We start from the raw sequence: 16,048 nt of genomic DNA, 5'->3' as shown, positions 1-16,048 counted from the left end.
GAGGAAACCCACGCAGACACGGGGAGAACGTGCAAACTCCACACAGACAGTGACCCGAGGCTGGAATCGAACCCGGCTCCCTGGCACTGTGAGGCAGCGGTGTTAACAACTGTGCCACCCTTCCGCCTAAACATGACCTTGGGATCTTTGAGGCTCACCTGACAGGGCAGGAAGCTCTCTCGGGGAGGCGATGGCCTAGTGGTATTATCGCTAGACTATTAATCCAGAAACTCAGCTAATGTTCTAATTAAGAATCTACTGTTGACCATTGTCGATTGTCGGAAAAACCCATCTGTTTCACTCATGCCCTTTAGGGGAGGAAATCTGCCGTCCTTACCTGGTCTGGTCTACATGTGACTCCAGAGCCACAGCAATGTGGTTGACACTCAACTGCCGTCTGAAATGGCCGAGCGAGACACTCAGTTGTATCAATCACTATGAAATCTCAACAAAGAAATGAAACCGGACGGACCACCTGGCATCGACCGAGGCACCGGAAAAGACAACGGCAAAACAAACAGCCCTGTCGACCCTGCAAAGTCCTCCTTACTGACATCTGGGGGCTAGTGCCAAAATTGGGAGAGCTGTCTCACAGAGTAGGCAAGCAACAGCCTGACGCAGTCATTCTCACGGAATCATACCTTACAGATAACACCCCAGACACCACCATTACCATCCCTGGATATGTCCTGTCTCAATGGCAGCGGCACAGTGGCATCCAGTCGGGAGGGAGTTGCTCAGGGAGTCCTCAACATCAACTAATGGCTTCAGGTGAAACATGGGCAAGTAAACCTCTTACTGGTTACCATGTACCATCCTCCTTCAGCTGATTAATCAGTACTCCATGTTGAATAACATTTGGAGAAAGCACTGAGGGTGGCAAGGGCGCAGAATGTACTATGGGTGGGTGATTTCAATGTCCACCAAGAGTGGCTCGGTGACAGCATTACAGATTGAGCTGGTCGGGTCCTGAAGGATATAACTGGATGAGAGGGGTGTGGAGGGATATGGTCCAAGTGCAGGTCAGTGGAACTAGGCAAAAAATGGTTCGGCACAGACAAGCAGGGCCAAAAGGCCTGTTTCTGAGCTGTAATTTTCTATGGTTCTAACTGCTAGACTAGATCTAGATGACGGGACTGGGGGCATTCTGGCCAAGTTTGCCGATGATACAAAGATAGGTGGAGGGGCAGGTAGTATTGAGGAGGTGGGGAGGCTGCAGAAAGATTTAGACAGTTTAGGAGAGTGGTCCAAGAAGTGGCTGATGAAATTCAACGTGGGCAAGTGCGAGGTCGTACACTTTGGAAAAAAGAATAGAGGCATGGACTATTTTCTAAATGGTGACAAAATTCATAATGCTAAAGTGTAAAGGGACTTGGGAGTCCTAGTCCAGGATTCTCTAAAGGTAAACTTGCAGGTTGAGTCCGTAATTAAGAAAGCAAATGTAATGTTGTCATTTATCTCAAGAGGCTTGGAATACAAAAGCAGGGATGTACTTCTGAGGCTTTATAAAGCACTGGTTAGGCCCCATCTGGAGTACTGTGAGCAATTTTGGGCCCCACACCTCAGGAAGGACATACTGGCACTGGAGCGGGTCCAGCGGAGATTCACACGGATGATCCCAGGAATGGTAGGCCTGACATACGATGAACGTCTGAGGATCGTGGGATTATATTCATTGGAGTTTAGGAGGTTGAGGGGAGATCTGATAGAAACTTACAAGATAATGAACGGCTTAGATAGGATGGACGTAGGGAAGTTGTTTCCATTAACAGGGGAGACTAGGACGCGGGGGCACAGTCTTAGAATAAAAGGGAGTCACTTTAGAACAGAGATGAGGAGAAATTTCTTCAGCCAGAGAGTGGTGGGTCTGTGGAATTCATTGCCACAGAGGGCTGTGGAGGCCGAGACGTTGAGCGTCTTCAAGACAGAAATTGATAAATTCTTGATTTCTCGAGGAATTAAGGGCTATGGGGAGAGAGCGGGTAAATGGAGTTGAAATCAACCATGATTGAATGGTGGAGTGGACTCGATGGGCCGAATGGCCTTACTTCCGCTCCTATGTCTTATGGTCTTATGGGTCCGCAGCAGGTGGTGAAGGAGTCAACAAAAGGGAAAAATGTACTTGACCTCATCCTTACCAATCTGCCAGCTGCAGATACATCTGTCCATGACAGTATCGGTAAGAGTGACCACAGTCCTTGTGGAGATGAAGTCCTGCCTTAACATTGAGAATAACCTCCATTGTGTTGTGTGGCACTAACACTGTGCTAAATGGAACAGACTTCGAACCGATCTAGCACCTCCAGACTGGGCATCCATGAGGCGCTGTGGACCATCAACAGCAGCGGAACTGTATTCCAGCGCAATCTGCAACCATTACCATCAAGCCAGGGGATCAACCCTGGTTGAATGGAGAGTGCAGGAGGGCAGGAGCAGCACCAGGCATACTTAAAAATGATGTGTCAACCTGGGGAAGCTACCAAATAGCTACTTGCATGTCAAATGGCATAAACGGCAAGTGATGGAGAGAGCTAAGCGATCCCACAACCAACGGATCAGATCTAAGCTCTGCAGTCCTGCTACACCCAGTCGAGAATGGTGGTGGACAATTAAACAACTCACTGGAGGAAGAGGCTCCACAAATATCCCCATCCTCCATGATGGAGGAGCCCAGCACATCAGTGCAAAAGATAAGGCTGAAACATTCGCAGCAATCTTCAGCCAGAAGTGCCGAGTGGATGATCCATCTCAGCCTCCTCTAGTGGTCCCCAGCAACTCAAAGCCAGTCTCCAGCCAATTCGATTCACTCCGTGTGATAACAAGAAACAGTTGGAGGCACTGGATACTGCAAAGGCAATGGGCCCTAATAACATTCCGGCAATAGTACTGAAGACTTGCGCTCCAGAATTTGCCGCTCCCCTAGCCAAGCTCTTCCAGTACAGTTACAACACTGGCATCTACCCGGCAATGTGGAAAATTGCCCAGGTATGTCCTGTACACAAAAAGCAGGACAAATCCAACCCGACCAATTACCGCCCAATCAGTCTACTCTCGATCTTCAGTAAAGTGATGGAAGGGGTCATCGACAGCGCGATCAAGCAGCACCTGCTCAGCAATAACCTGCTCAGTGACGCCCAGTTTGGGTTTCGCCAGGGTCACTCAGCTCCCGACCTCACGACAGCCTTGGTTCAAACATGGACAAAAGAGCAGAATTCCAGAGGTGAGGTGAGAGCGACAGCCCTTGACATCAAGGTCGCATTCGACCGAGTGTGGCATCAAGGAGCCCGAGCAAAACTGGAATCAATGGGTGTCAGGGGGCAAACTCTCCGCTGGTTGGAGTCATACCTGGTACATAGACGGATAATTGTGGAGGGTCAGTCATCTCAGCTCCACGACATCTCTGCAGGAGTTCCTCAGGGGAGTGTCCTAGGCCCAATAATCTTCAGCTGCTTCATCAATGACCTTCCCTCTATCATAAAGTCAGAAGTGGACCAATGATTGCACAATGTTCAGCACCATTCGCGACTCCTCAGATACTGAAGCAGTCCATGTTCAAATGCAACAAGATCTGGACAATATCCAGGCTTGGGCTGACAAGTGGCAAATAACATTCGCGCCACACAAATGCCAGGCAATGACCATCACCAATAAGAGACACTCTAACCACCGCCCCTTGACATTCAATGGTGTAACCGTCACTGAATCCCCCACTGTCAACATCCTTGGGGTTACCATTGACCAGAAACTCAACTGGACTCACCACATAAACACAGTGGCTACAAGAGCAGGTCAGAGGCTCGGAATACTGCTGCGAGTAACTCACCCCCTGACTCCCCAAAGCCTATCCATCATCTACAAGGCACAAGTCAGGAGTGTGATGGAATACTCCCCACTTGCCTGGATGGGTGCGGCTCCAACAATACTCAAGAAGCTTGACGCCATCCAGGACAAAGCAGCCCCGCTTGATTGGCACCACATCTACAAACATCCACTCCCTCCGCCACCGACGCTCAGTAGCAGCAGTGTGTACTATCTACAAGATGCACTGCAGCAATTCATCAAAGAGCCTCAGACAGCACCTTCCAAACCCACGACCACTTCCATCTAGAAGGACAAGGGCAGCAGATAAATGGGAACACCACCACCTGCAAGTTCCCCTCCAAGCCACTCACCATCCTGACTTGGAAATATATCGCCGTTCCTTCACAGTCACTGGGTCAAAATCCTGGAATTCTCTCCCTAACAGCATTGTGGGTGTACCTACACCTCATGGACTGTAGCGATTCAAGAAGGCAGCTCACCACCACCTTCTCAAGGGCAACTAGGGACGGGCAATAAGTGCTGGCTCAGCCAGCGATGGCCATATCCCACGAATGAATTAAACAAAATTTAACATCTCACCCAACTGAGGGCACCTCGACAGTGCAGCACTCTCTCTGTGCTGCATGGAACTGTCAGCTTTGACCCTGTGCTGTGGGTTGGGACTTCAAACCAGAATCTTCGGGAAGTAAAATTAATGGTGGCAGCCCTTCCTTCATTGTTAAAATCGAATATTTCCGTGAGACGGCAACCTAGCATGCTGGGAGTTAACCTTTAACTATGAGTTCCAGCTATCAGGAGTTAAATGGAAAATTATGTGTCACGCTTAAACCTGTCCCACTTAAAGCAGTTCCGAGCCAAATGCAGTTACGTCGACCTGGTTGCTGAGATTCTTTATTGTCTTCAAAGGCAAGATTACTTCAATTAAAAGCCACAACTGACTTTGGTTTACTGAACCTTCAACGTGAAGAATTTAGTTCAAATTTCATTGTTACAGATACCTTAACTTTGAATCGCCACTCTGAAGTAAATATAATTCACAGCTGTGGCTGAGTCAGAAGGTGAGGGAATGAAGATTTTGAAGGGATGTACCGGAGTGGAATCTTGTTGCTGAGACCCAGATTGTGACACTCGTGGCCCTGCGTCAGGAGGCAGGCACTATTTCTGGGCCAACACTGCAGTTTCTGAGGGAATGCTGCACTGTCAGAGGTGCTGCTTTTCAGATCAGTCAATGATGTGGGTTCTGAATCGGAGTTTGTTTCTAGAAGAGATAGACCGCCCGAAGGGAGCTAAAGGATTTGACAGGGTTCATGAATAGGAGTTTTTGTCACACGACCAAGTGTGAAAGAACAACTTCTTCCCCACCAGACCTTTGAATAGGCCTACCTGATATAAATTTGATCTTTCTCTACACCCTAGTTATGGCTATAACACTACATTCTGCGCTCTCCCCTTTCCATCTCCCCTATGTAATCTATGAACGGTATGTTTTGTCTGAGTTGAATATGGTTGCCATCACAAAGGAGAAAGTGCTAGAGAGAGTTGAATATGGTTGCCATCACAAAGGAGAAAGTGCTAGAGAGAGTTGAATATGGTTGCCATCACAAAGGAGAAAGTGCTAGAGAAACTAAAAGGTCTGAAAATTGATAAATCTCCGGGCCCAGATGGGCTACATCCTAGAGTTCTAAAGGAGATAGCTGAAGAAATAGTGGAGGCATTAGTTATGATCTTTCAAAAGTCACTGGAGTCAGGGAAAGTCCCAGAGGATTGGAAAATCGCTGTTGTGACCCCACTGTTCAAGAAGGGAACAAGAAAAAAGATGGAAAATTATAGGCCAATTAGCCTAACCTCAGTTGTTGGCAAAATTCTAGAATCCATCGTTAAGGATGAGATTTCTAAATTCTTGGAAGTGCAGGGTCGGATTAAGACAAGTCAGCATGGATTTAGTAAGGGGAGGTCGTGCCTGACAAACCTGTTAGAGTTCTTTGAAGAGATAACAAATAGGTTAGACCAAGGAGAGCCAATGGATGTTATCTATCTTGACTTCCAAAAGGCCTTTGACAAGGTGCCTCACGGGAGACTGCTGAGTAAAATAAGGGCCCATGGTATTCGAGGCAAGGTACTAACATGGATTGACGATTGGCTGTCAGACAGAAGGCAGAGAGTTGGGATAAAAGGTTCTTTCTCAGAATGGCAACCGGTGACAAGTGGTGTCCCGCAGGGTTCAGTGTTGGGGCCACAGCTGTTCTCTTTATATATTAACGATCTAGATGACGGGACTGGGAGCATTCTGGCCAAGTTTGCCGATGATACAAAGATAGGTGGAGGGGCAGGTAGTATTGAGGAGGTGGGGAGGCTGCAGAAAGATTTAGACAGTTTAGGAGAGTGGTCCAAGAAGTGGCTGATGAAATTCAACGTGGGCAAGTGCGAGGTCGTACACTTTGGAAAAAAGAATAGAGGCATGGACTATTTTCTAAACGGTGACAAAATTCATAATGCTAAAGTGCAAAGGGACTTGGGAGTCCTAGTCCAGGATTCTCTAAAGGTAAACTTGCAGGTTGAGTCCGTAATTAAGAAGGCAAATGTAATGTTGTCATTTATCTCAAGAGGCTTGGAATACAAAAGCAGGGATGTACTTCTGAGGCTTTATAAAGCACTGGTTAGGCCCCATTTGGAGTACTGTGAGCAATTTTGGGCCCCACACCTCAGGAAGGACATACTGGCACTGGAGCGGGTCCAGCGGAGATTCACACGGATGATCCCAGGAATGGTAGGCCTGACATACGATGAACGTCTGAGGATCGTGGGATTATATTCATTGGAGTTTAGGAGGTTGAGGGGAGATCTGATAGAAACTTACAAGATAATGAACGGCTTAGATAGGATGGACGTAGGGAAGTTGTTTCCATTAACAGGGGAGACTAGGACGCGGGGGCACAGCCTTAGAATAAAAGGGAGTCACTTTAGAACAGAGATGAGGAGAAATTTCTTCAGCCAGAGAGTGGTGGGTCTGTGGAATTCATTGCCACAGAGGGCTGTGGAGGCCGAGACGTTGAGCGTCTTCAAGACAGAAATTGATAAATTCTTGATTTCTCGAGGAATTAAGGGCTATGGGGAGAGAGCGGGTAAATGGAGTTGAAATCAACCATGATTGAATGGTGGAGTGGACTCGATGGGCCGAATGGCCTTACTTCCGCTCCTATGTCTTATGGTCTTATGGTCTTATGGTATAGCGCACAAGAAACAATACGTTTTTCAGAATATTAAGGAAATTTGGCGTGTCAGCTACAACACTCATCAACTTTTACAGATGCACCATAGAAAGCATTCTTTCTGGTTGTATCACAGCTTGGTATGGCTCCTGCTCTGCCCAAGACCACAAGAAACTACAAAGTGTTGTTTACGAAGCCCAGTCCATCACTCAAACCAGCCTCCCATCCATTGACTCTGTCTACACTTCCTGCTGCCTCAGAAAAGCAGCCAGCGTAATCAAGGACCCCACGCACCCTGGATATATTCTCTTCCACCTTCTTCCATCAAGAAAACGTCTGAGGACATGTACCAACCAACTCAAGAACAGTTTCTTCCCTGTTGCCACCAGATCTTTGAATGGACCTACCTTATATAAAGTTGATCTTTCTCTATATACCCCAGCTTTGACTGTAACACTAAATTCTGCACCTTCTCCTTTCCTTCTCCCCTATGTACTCTATAAATGGTATGTTTGTCTGTATAGCGTGCCAGAAACAATACTTTTCAGTGTATCCCATACATAAATCAAATCAAATCAATTAAGTGAGAGATGTATTAGATTTTAGAATTTTCTTTCCATCTCCACTTGGCTCCTGAGATCTGCCCTTTCTGGATACTAGATAAGTGGCGATGGAGGTGCGATGAGGGTGGGTGGAAGGTATGAGCTGCGAGGGAGAGGGTATGGCCGGGTGGGAGGGAGGCTGAGGTAGTGTAAGGGGGTGAGGGGTAGAGAGGGCTTCTAAAACAACAGTGTCAAACTCCCGGAGAACCATGGTGGCCCCTCTAACCATCCAGGTCGGCTCTCGACAAATCAGCTGTGAATCTGCATCCAGGATTGGCAGGCCTAACTCTATCCCACCCCCACCTCCCTGGAATGAAAATGGATCCTTTAAACTGAGGAGGGAGATGGAAAATTTCCTGAATTACCTGCTTGTCTTGGCAATGGCAATCTGGCCCCTGTTGCTGTAATTACAAAACCCAGGTGACTAATTGTCTTCATGGTCAGGAATGTTCTTAAGTTGTTGAATTTTGACGGATTGCCTCCATTGTTTTAAGATGCTTTTCAACTCCTGTTCATCTTGAGGGTGACTGAGAATGAGCATTGAACTGTGGCAAGGTGGCACAGTGGTTAGCACCGCTGCCTCACAGTGCCAGGGACCCGGGTTCAATTCCAACCTCAGGTCACTGTCTGTGTGGACAAAGAACAAAGAACAATACAGCACAGGAACAGGCCCTTCGGCCCTCCAAGCCCGCGCCGCTCCCCGGTCCAGGATTGAATCCTGAATCCAGGATCCCCGCCCAATTTTCCAGCCTATCTACATACCAATATCCTATCCACCGAGCTGTCCCTCACAGCTACGATGCTTTGTTCATTACAACCTATTAACTCACCCCCACCCCCCCATTCCAGACCATGTGATCTCCAGGGAGAGGCGAAAACCCAGAGTGAAAAACCCCAGGGCCAATATGGGGAAAAAAAAATCTGGGAAATTCCTCTCCGACCCCCTGAGGCGATCGAAACGAGTCCAGGAGATCACAATGGCCCTGATCGGAAAATGCTTCCCAACCCTAGTCATTTCCACTTCCACGAGAAACAAGGAACAATTAGCCCGCGCCGCTCCCTGGTCCAAACTAGACCACTCTTTTGTATCCCTCCATTCCCACTCCGTTCATATAGCTGTCTAGATAAGTCTTAAACGTTCCCAGTGTGTCCGCCTCCACCACCCTGCCCGGCCATGGAGTTTGCACATTCTCTCCATGTCCGCGTGGGTTTCCTCCGGGTGCTCCGGTTTCCTTCCACAGTCCAAAGATGTGTGGGTTAGGTTGATTGGCCATGCTAAATTGACACTAGTGTCGGGGGGATTAGCAGGGTAAATGTGTGGGGTTTATGGGAATAGGGTCTGGGTGGGATTGTGATCGGTGCAGGCTCGATGGGCCGAATGGCTTCCTCTGCACTGTAGGGATTCTATGATTCTAACTGAAAATACATTATTACCTTCAATTCTGTAATGAGTACTTTATTGTTTCCTGATTTGGGTAGCATTTGTCTATGTGGGTCTGTAGTTTTGCAAGTTTTGAACTTGAAGCTCTTCTATATTTTGACTATTTCACTTCTCTACAATTTTAAAATTTCAGTTGGAGCGACCAAATTTTTAATTTATTCATGGGATGTGGGCGTCGCCGGCTGCGCCAGCATTTGTTGCCCATCCCTAATTGTCCTTGAACTGAGTATCTCACTCGGCCATTTCCGAGGGCAGTTGAGAGTCTGTGGCTCTGGAGTCACATGTAGGCCAGACCAGGTAAGGACGGCAGATTTCCTTCCCTAAAGGACATTGGTGAACCAGATGGGGTTTTCACAATTGATTATAGTTTCACAGAGTCCAAAACAAAGGGAACAGAACCTTAAAAATCTGAGCCTGGCTGTTCACAGGTAGAAAGTCTCACAACACCAGGTTAAAGTCCAACAGGTTTATTTGGTAGCAAATACCATAAGCTTTCGGAGCAGAGCTCCTTCGTCAGATGGAGTGGTCTCTGTTCTCAAACAGGGCACAGACACAGAAATCAAATTACAGAATACTGATTAGAATGCAAATCTCTACAGCCAGCCTGGTCTTAAATGTACAGACAATGTGGGTGGAGGGAGCATTCAACACAGGTTAAAGAGATGTGTATTGTCTCCAGACAGTACAGCTTGTGAAATTGTGCAAGTCCAGGAGGCAAGCTGTGGGGGTTACTGATAATGTGACATAAATCCAACATCCCGGTTTAGACTGTCCTCATGTGTGCGGAACTTGGCTATCAGTTTCTGCTCAGTGACTCTGCGCTGTCGTGTGTCGTGAAGGCCGCCTTGGAGAACGCTTACCCGAAGATCCAAGGCTGAATGCCCGTGACTGCTGAAGTGCTCCCCAACAGGAAGAGAACAGTCTTGCCTGGTGATTGTCGAGCGGTGTTCATTCATCCGTTGTCGTAGGGTCTGCATGGTTTCTCCACATCATGTTCACAGGTGATGTCAGGAAGCAATTCTTCACACAAACTGGGTGGCAAGTCTAGAGCGAGAACTTCAGCAAGTAGCGCCCAATCGCAGAGTCACAGCTAACAGCAGACTGTTTTGGGTTTTGCGAGTGTGGGCTGGTTGAATACTGTCTGTGCTCTGCCTCTGATCAATGAACATGCTGTTTAAACCTTGGCAACGTTATCCTTTAATACCTTTGGCTCGCCAAACCCTATCAATTTCAAATTTAAAATGAAAAATTTATGATTTGCAAAGCATCACTTGCCTTGCAACACTGATAAGGATGTGAGGAAGGAAGCAATAAAAAGGGCCATAAGATATAGGAGCAGAATTATCTCACACCTGGGAGACTGAAACCAGCAGGCTTTCGCGCATGCGCCTGCGCAGTGGCCCCGCACTTTCAGCCCCCCCGAGTTCCCGCCAGCTCCATCGAGCCCGGGACCCCCACACAGTGCTGCCCCTGCAATCCTCCCACGGCCTGATCGAGGTACCCCCAAGCATTCCCGGGCCAGCCGCGACTGCCACCCCCGTCCCAGACTGCCCCAATCTCCAGCCCCCCCCCCCCCCCCCAACAGTTACCCCCCAGCAGTGCCAATCCCCCTCACCAGCAGGATGACCCCCCCCCCCCCAATGACCACCCCAGCCTGCCCTGATCACTGGCCTCCCTCCTTTAGTTGACCGATTTCAATGGCAGAGTGGCAGCGGGACCCCTTACCGATCACCCTCTAGGCCCCACGTCCATCAGACCCTGCCCCAAATAGGCCCTGCCCCTTGGCCCTGCCTCATGTCTGATAGGCAGTGCCAAGGTGCCCCCAGGCATTGGCATTTTGCCCCTCAGGCACTGCCTGGGGGCACAGGCTGGCACTGCCGGGAGCCCATGCCCAAGGGGCACCCCCCCCCCCCCCGACTGCTGGACACACTGGAGGGCCCCGATTCCCCTCCCTTCAGTCCAGCGGGATTGGGCCACTAGTTACCCGAAAGCGGGGAGCTAGTGTAATCCCCGCTGGAGTGGAACACTCTGGCGGGGTGGGAGAGACTAGCGGACCTGGGGAATTCATTCCCGGGCCCGCTAATAGCATTTAAATTAAATTTAAAATATCATTTAAATGCTAGCCCCACCTCCCCGCCGATTTCCAGCGCGGAGCAGACTGTGCAGGAAATCCGGTGCTGGGAGACACTAGCGGAGTGCGAAACGCTCCTGGGAATCCTGTGCATCACCTGCTGTGTGATTCTCCCAGCCCGCTGTGCTAAAAAATTAGCGCAGGGGGAATGGGAGAATCACGGCCCCTGTTGTCTCAACGCTTAACAGCTTCCCTCACTCAAGAGACCTAACAAGCATAAAACTGAAGTAAATATTGATAATGAAGGGCATAAGTCTGAGGAGGCCGTGCTTGAAATCGGCAGCGTTCCAGTTCGACAGCTCCCCAAATACATTTAACTTTGAATCTCTTGTATGTGATCGCACACAAACTGTACACCGAAGGAGTGAAATTCTCGCTTCCACCTTTGATCAGTCAGACGTAATAAATATTCAAAAGTGACAGGAATACGGAGGATCTCAGAGTGTTGAGGCCAAGATTAGAGACTGATCTGGAGGCCGTCACCCAAGGCAGCGCAGAAATGGAAGAGGAGAGATGTATCGAATTTGGGGAAAGCGATGGCCTAGTTATATTATCGCTAGACTATTAATCCAGAAACTCAGCTGTTATTCTGGGGACCCGGGTTCGAATCCGGCCACGGCAGATGGTGGAATTTAAATTCAATTTTAAAAATGAGGAATTAGAAATCTACTGATGACCATGAAACCATTGGCGATTGTCAGAAAAACCCATCTGGTTCACGAATGTCCTTTAGGGAAGGAAATCTGCCGTCTTTACCTGGTCTGGCCTACATGTGACAGTAAGAAGTCTCACAACACCAGGTTAAAGTCCAACAGGTTTATTTGGTAGCACAAAGCTTTCGGAGTGTCGCTCCTTCTACATGTGACTCCAGACCCACAGCAATGTCGTTGACTCTCAACTGCCCTCCAAGGGCAACTAGTGAGCAATAAACGCTGGCCAGCCAGCGACGGCCATGCCCATAAATGAATTTTAAAAATTTCCGTCTACTACAGCACAAAAACAGGCTATCTGACTCAACCCCGGCCTGAAAGCCACTTAGAAACCTTCTTCCAATTCTCTTCATCTCACTGTATCAAAAACACCTCCTATTCCATTCTCCTTCATGTATTTATCTAACTTCCCCTTCAATTATAATACACATTTTTATTACTCACCCCTACCACTGGGGGCAGCTTTCACACTCCTGCCACTCTCTGTACGAAGAGACTATGAATAAACTGGGGTTGTTCTCCCTGGAAAGACGGAGAATGAGGGGAGATCTAATAGAGGTGTACAAGATTATGAAGGGGATAGATAGGGTGAACGGTGGGAAGCTTTTTCCCAGATCAGAAGTGACGTTCACGAGGGGTCACGGGCTCAAGCTGAGAGGGGCGAAGTATAACTCAGATATCAGAGGGACGTTTTTTACACAGAGGGTGGTGGGGGCCTGGAATGCGCTGCCAAGTAGGGTGGTGGAGGCAGGCACGCTGACATCGTTTAAGACTTACCTGGATAGTCACATGAGCAGCCTGGGAATGGAGGGATACAAACGATTGGTCTAGTTGGACCAAGGAGCGGCACAGGCTTGGAGGGCCGAAGGGCCTGTTTCCTGTGCTGTACTGTTCTTTGTTCTTTGTTCTTTGAAGAGGTTTTTCCTGAATTATCCTGGCTGACTCCTATTCCTATGTTCATGAATTCCCTTTGGGATTTATTCGTGACTGCCTTACTTTTATGGTCCCTTGTTTTGGTCTCCCCCACAAGTAAAAGCATTTTCTCCGCCTCTACCCTGTCAAAACATAAAGACCTATATCAGGTCACCCCTTCAGTCTCTGTTCTAATCCAGAGGCAATGGTGCACAGGGTGGTGCATCACGATAAACTGTCCCCCAGAGGGCTCCTCAGTTGCGATAGGCCTCAATGGGGGCCTCAGATCTTGTCTTCTGCATAACAGTCTACCTTTGACCTCTGTGCTTTGACCTTCTTTCCCCAATCCCCCCTCTCCCACCCGCCCCCGCCCAATCATTCTAAAACAGCTGAGAAACTTTTGAGTGTTACTCACTCAGTCAGTACCTCCGACAAGGATCCTCGTAAAGCTTAGAGGTTGGCTTCTGCCCAGCTATCCAGGCTGGCTGTACAATCCAGCCTTATCAACTTGCTGACTCTCTCATTACACAGTTGCATTGCTGACAACAGAACCTTTGGTCTCGTAACCATAGCTACCCAGGTTGTTAATGGCTGCAAACATTATTTTGAATTTTACCCTCAGAGTCTGCATGCAAATCATCTCTCAGCCGAACTGAATCTTGGTGCTGAGCAAAGGAATGATTTAGTTGGGCGGGCACGGTGGCACAGTGGTTAGCACTGCTGCCTCACAGCGCCAGGGACCCGGGTTCGATTCCCGGCTCGGGTCACTGTCTGTGTGGAGTCTGCACGTTCTCCCCCGTGTCTGCGTGGGTTTCCTCCGGGTGCTCCGGTTTCCTCCCATAGTCCAAAGATCATAGAATCCCTACAGTGCCGAAGGAGGCCATTCGGCCCATCGAGTCTGCACCGACCACAATACCGCCCAGGCCCTATCCCCATAACCCCACATATTTACCCTGCCAGTCCCCTGACAGTGGGGTCAATTTATCATGGCCAATCAACCTAACCCGCACATCTTTGGACTGTGGGAGGAAACCGGAGCACCCGGAGGAAACCCACGCAGACACGGGGAGAATGTGCAAACTCCACATAGACAGTGACCCGAGGCTGGAATTGAACCTCGGTCCCTGGCGCTGTGAGGCAGCAGTGCTAACCACTGTGCCACCGTGCGGGTTAAGTGGGTTGGCCGTGCTAAATTGCCCCTTAGTGTCAGGGGGACTATCTAGGGTAAATTCATGGGATAAAAGCAAATTACTGCGGATGCTGGAATCTGAAACCAAAAGAGAAAATGCTGAAAAATCTCAGCAAATCAAAGCTTTCACAAAGGGTCAGCTCTCGTTACAGATGCTACCAGACCTGCTGAGATTTTCCAGCATTTTCTCTTTAAATTCATGGAGTTATGGGGATAGAGCCTGGATGGGATTGTAGTCGGTGCAGACTCGATGGGCCAAATGGCCTCCTTCTGAGCTGTAGGATTCTGTGAGTTCCAATTTTGCAGAAGTGATTAGTCCTTGAAAGAAGGTGGGGGAATTGTGATTAACCTGCACCCACTGACTGCGAGACAGGTTGAATGCTAACTCGGAACTGCTAATGATTGAGGTGTCCAGTCACTAATCACGCTAGCTGTATCAGCAAGCGAGCTATAGTGTCTGTCAGTGACTGGCACCGCTTAATACTGGGCTGCACACTTTGGCTGGAGCAGGTGCTGGTATTGGTACCTGAACTGGAAAACAATGAACAATGACACAAACTGGGGTGGAAGGCGGGGCGGGCGGGGGGTGGTGGGGGGGAGGGAAGGGCGGGGGGGGGAGGATGACGGGGGTGCGGGGGGAGGGGGGCAGCGCTGTACCTGCAGTATTTTCAGATGCACTGAAGGCCTTGATGGACAAGGAGGAGAACTATTCTGTATCAGCATGGGGCGGGGATTGGACAGGCAGCGACCGACACACTCAGAAGGCAGTGACTTTGGGGACTATCTACAGTCAGAAAATAGATTGAAAAATCTAAAAAGATTGTACGAACACTCCTGTTAACTTTCCTTACTCAGTAACCATGTCTGCGTGGGTTTCCTCCGGGTGCTCCGGTTTCCTCCCACAGTCTGAAAGACGTGCGGGTTAGGTACATTGGCCATGCTAAATTCTCCCTCAGTGTACCCGACCAGGCTCCGGAGTGTGGCAACTAGGAGATTTTCACAGTAACTTCATTGCAGTGTTAATGTAAGCCTACTTGTGACTAATAAATAAATTAACTTTAAATTTAAAACCATGTGCACTTGAAGCATGACTGTCTGTTAACATTAAAAATGTCCAACACGTTTATTTGTGAGCACGAGCTTTCGGAGCGCTGCCCCTTCATCGTTGGGCTTTAACCTGGTGTTGTGAGACCTCTTACTGTGCCCACCCCAGTCCAACGCCGGCATCTCCGCATCATGAAAAATGTGACTGTAAAAAAATTAAATAAAGGGGCACAGGTTCAAGGTGAGAGGGGTTTCCCCCTCTAAGGGAGATGTGCGGGGGAAGTTTTTCACACAGAGAGTGGTGGGTGCCTGGAATGCGCTGCCAGAGGAGGTGGTGGAGGCAGGCACATTAACAACATTTAAGAGGCATCTGGATTGGTACATGAATAGGGAGGGAATAGAGGGATAGGGACCGAGTAAGGGCAGAAGGTTTTTTTTTAGTTAGTTGGAGCATCATGATCGGCACAGGCTTGGAGGGCCGAAGGGTCTGTTCCTGTGCTGGGAGCAGACAGCCGTGTGGATCAATGCCAGCAATCTAGCCTTGAGGATTTGCATGCACAAAAGAAGCTCAATGAGCTCACATGAGTTGTCAAGGTCACAGACACTGCTCCATTTATACCACTTACCTACCGACAAACTCTATCAGTCTGGACACATGCCAATTATTCAATGCTTCACCTCATCCTGATCGGCTCAGCGCTGAGTAAGCCTCACACTGACATCACACAGCTCGCAAATACTGCCAGCTATTCAACCAAACAGATTCTTTGACATTCACAGACCAAATCAGAGGTGGGAGAAATGGGTTCAGGTTCATGGGACATTGGCACCAGTACTGGGGAAGGAGGGAGCTGTTCTGTTGGGACGGACCCCGCCTGAATCATACTGGGGTTGCAGAGTCGAGGTGAATCACATAACGAGGGCTGCAGACAGGGTTTTAAACTAAATAGAGTGAGGGAGGGTTCGGTTTCATTAGAAAATCAAAGTT

At 48.8% G+C, this 16,048-nt stretch overlaps 1 protein-coding gene across 1 annotated transcript in view; it reads right to left on the bottom strand.

Annotated features, from left to right (window-relative positions):
* The window catches only part of LOC144496032 (desmoglein-2-like), a 69,004-nt gene extending 55,688 nt beyond the window's left edge, over positions 1-13,316 (bottom strand). The window contains exon 1 of the mRNA XM_078216985.1: positions 13,254-13,316. The gene's annotated coding sequence lies outside the window, so the exon portion shown is untranslated. The remainder of the gene's footprint in view (positions 1-13,253) is intronic.
* Between the last annotated feature and the right edge of the window lie 2,732 nt (positions 13,317-16,048).

The sequence above is a fragment of the Mustelus asterias genome, chromosome 7 (assembly GCF_964213995.1).
Source record: "Mustelus asterias chromosome 7, sMusAst1.hap1.1, whole genome shotgun sequence".
Lineage (NCBI taxonomy): Eukaryota > Metazoa > Chordata > Chondrichthyes > Carcharhiniformes > Triakidae > Mustelus > Mustelus asterias.
This window is presented reverse-complemented; position numbering and strand designations above follow the sequence as displayed.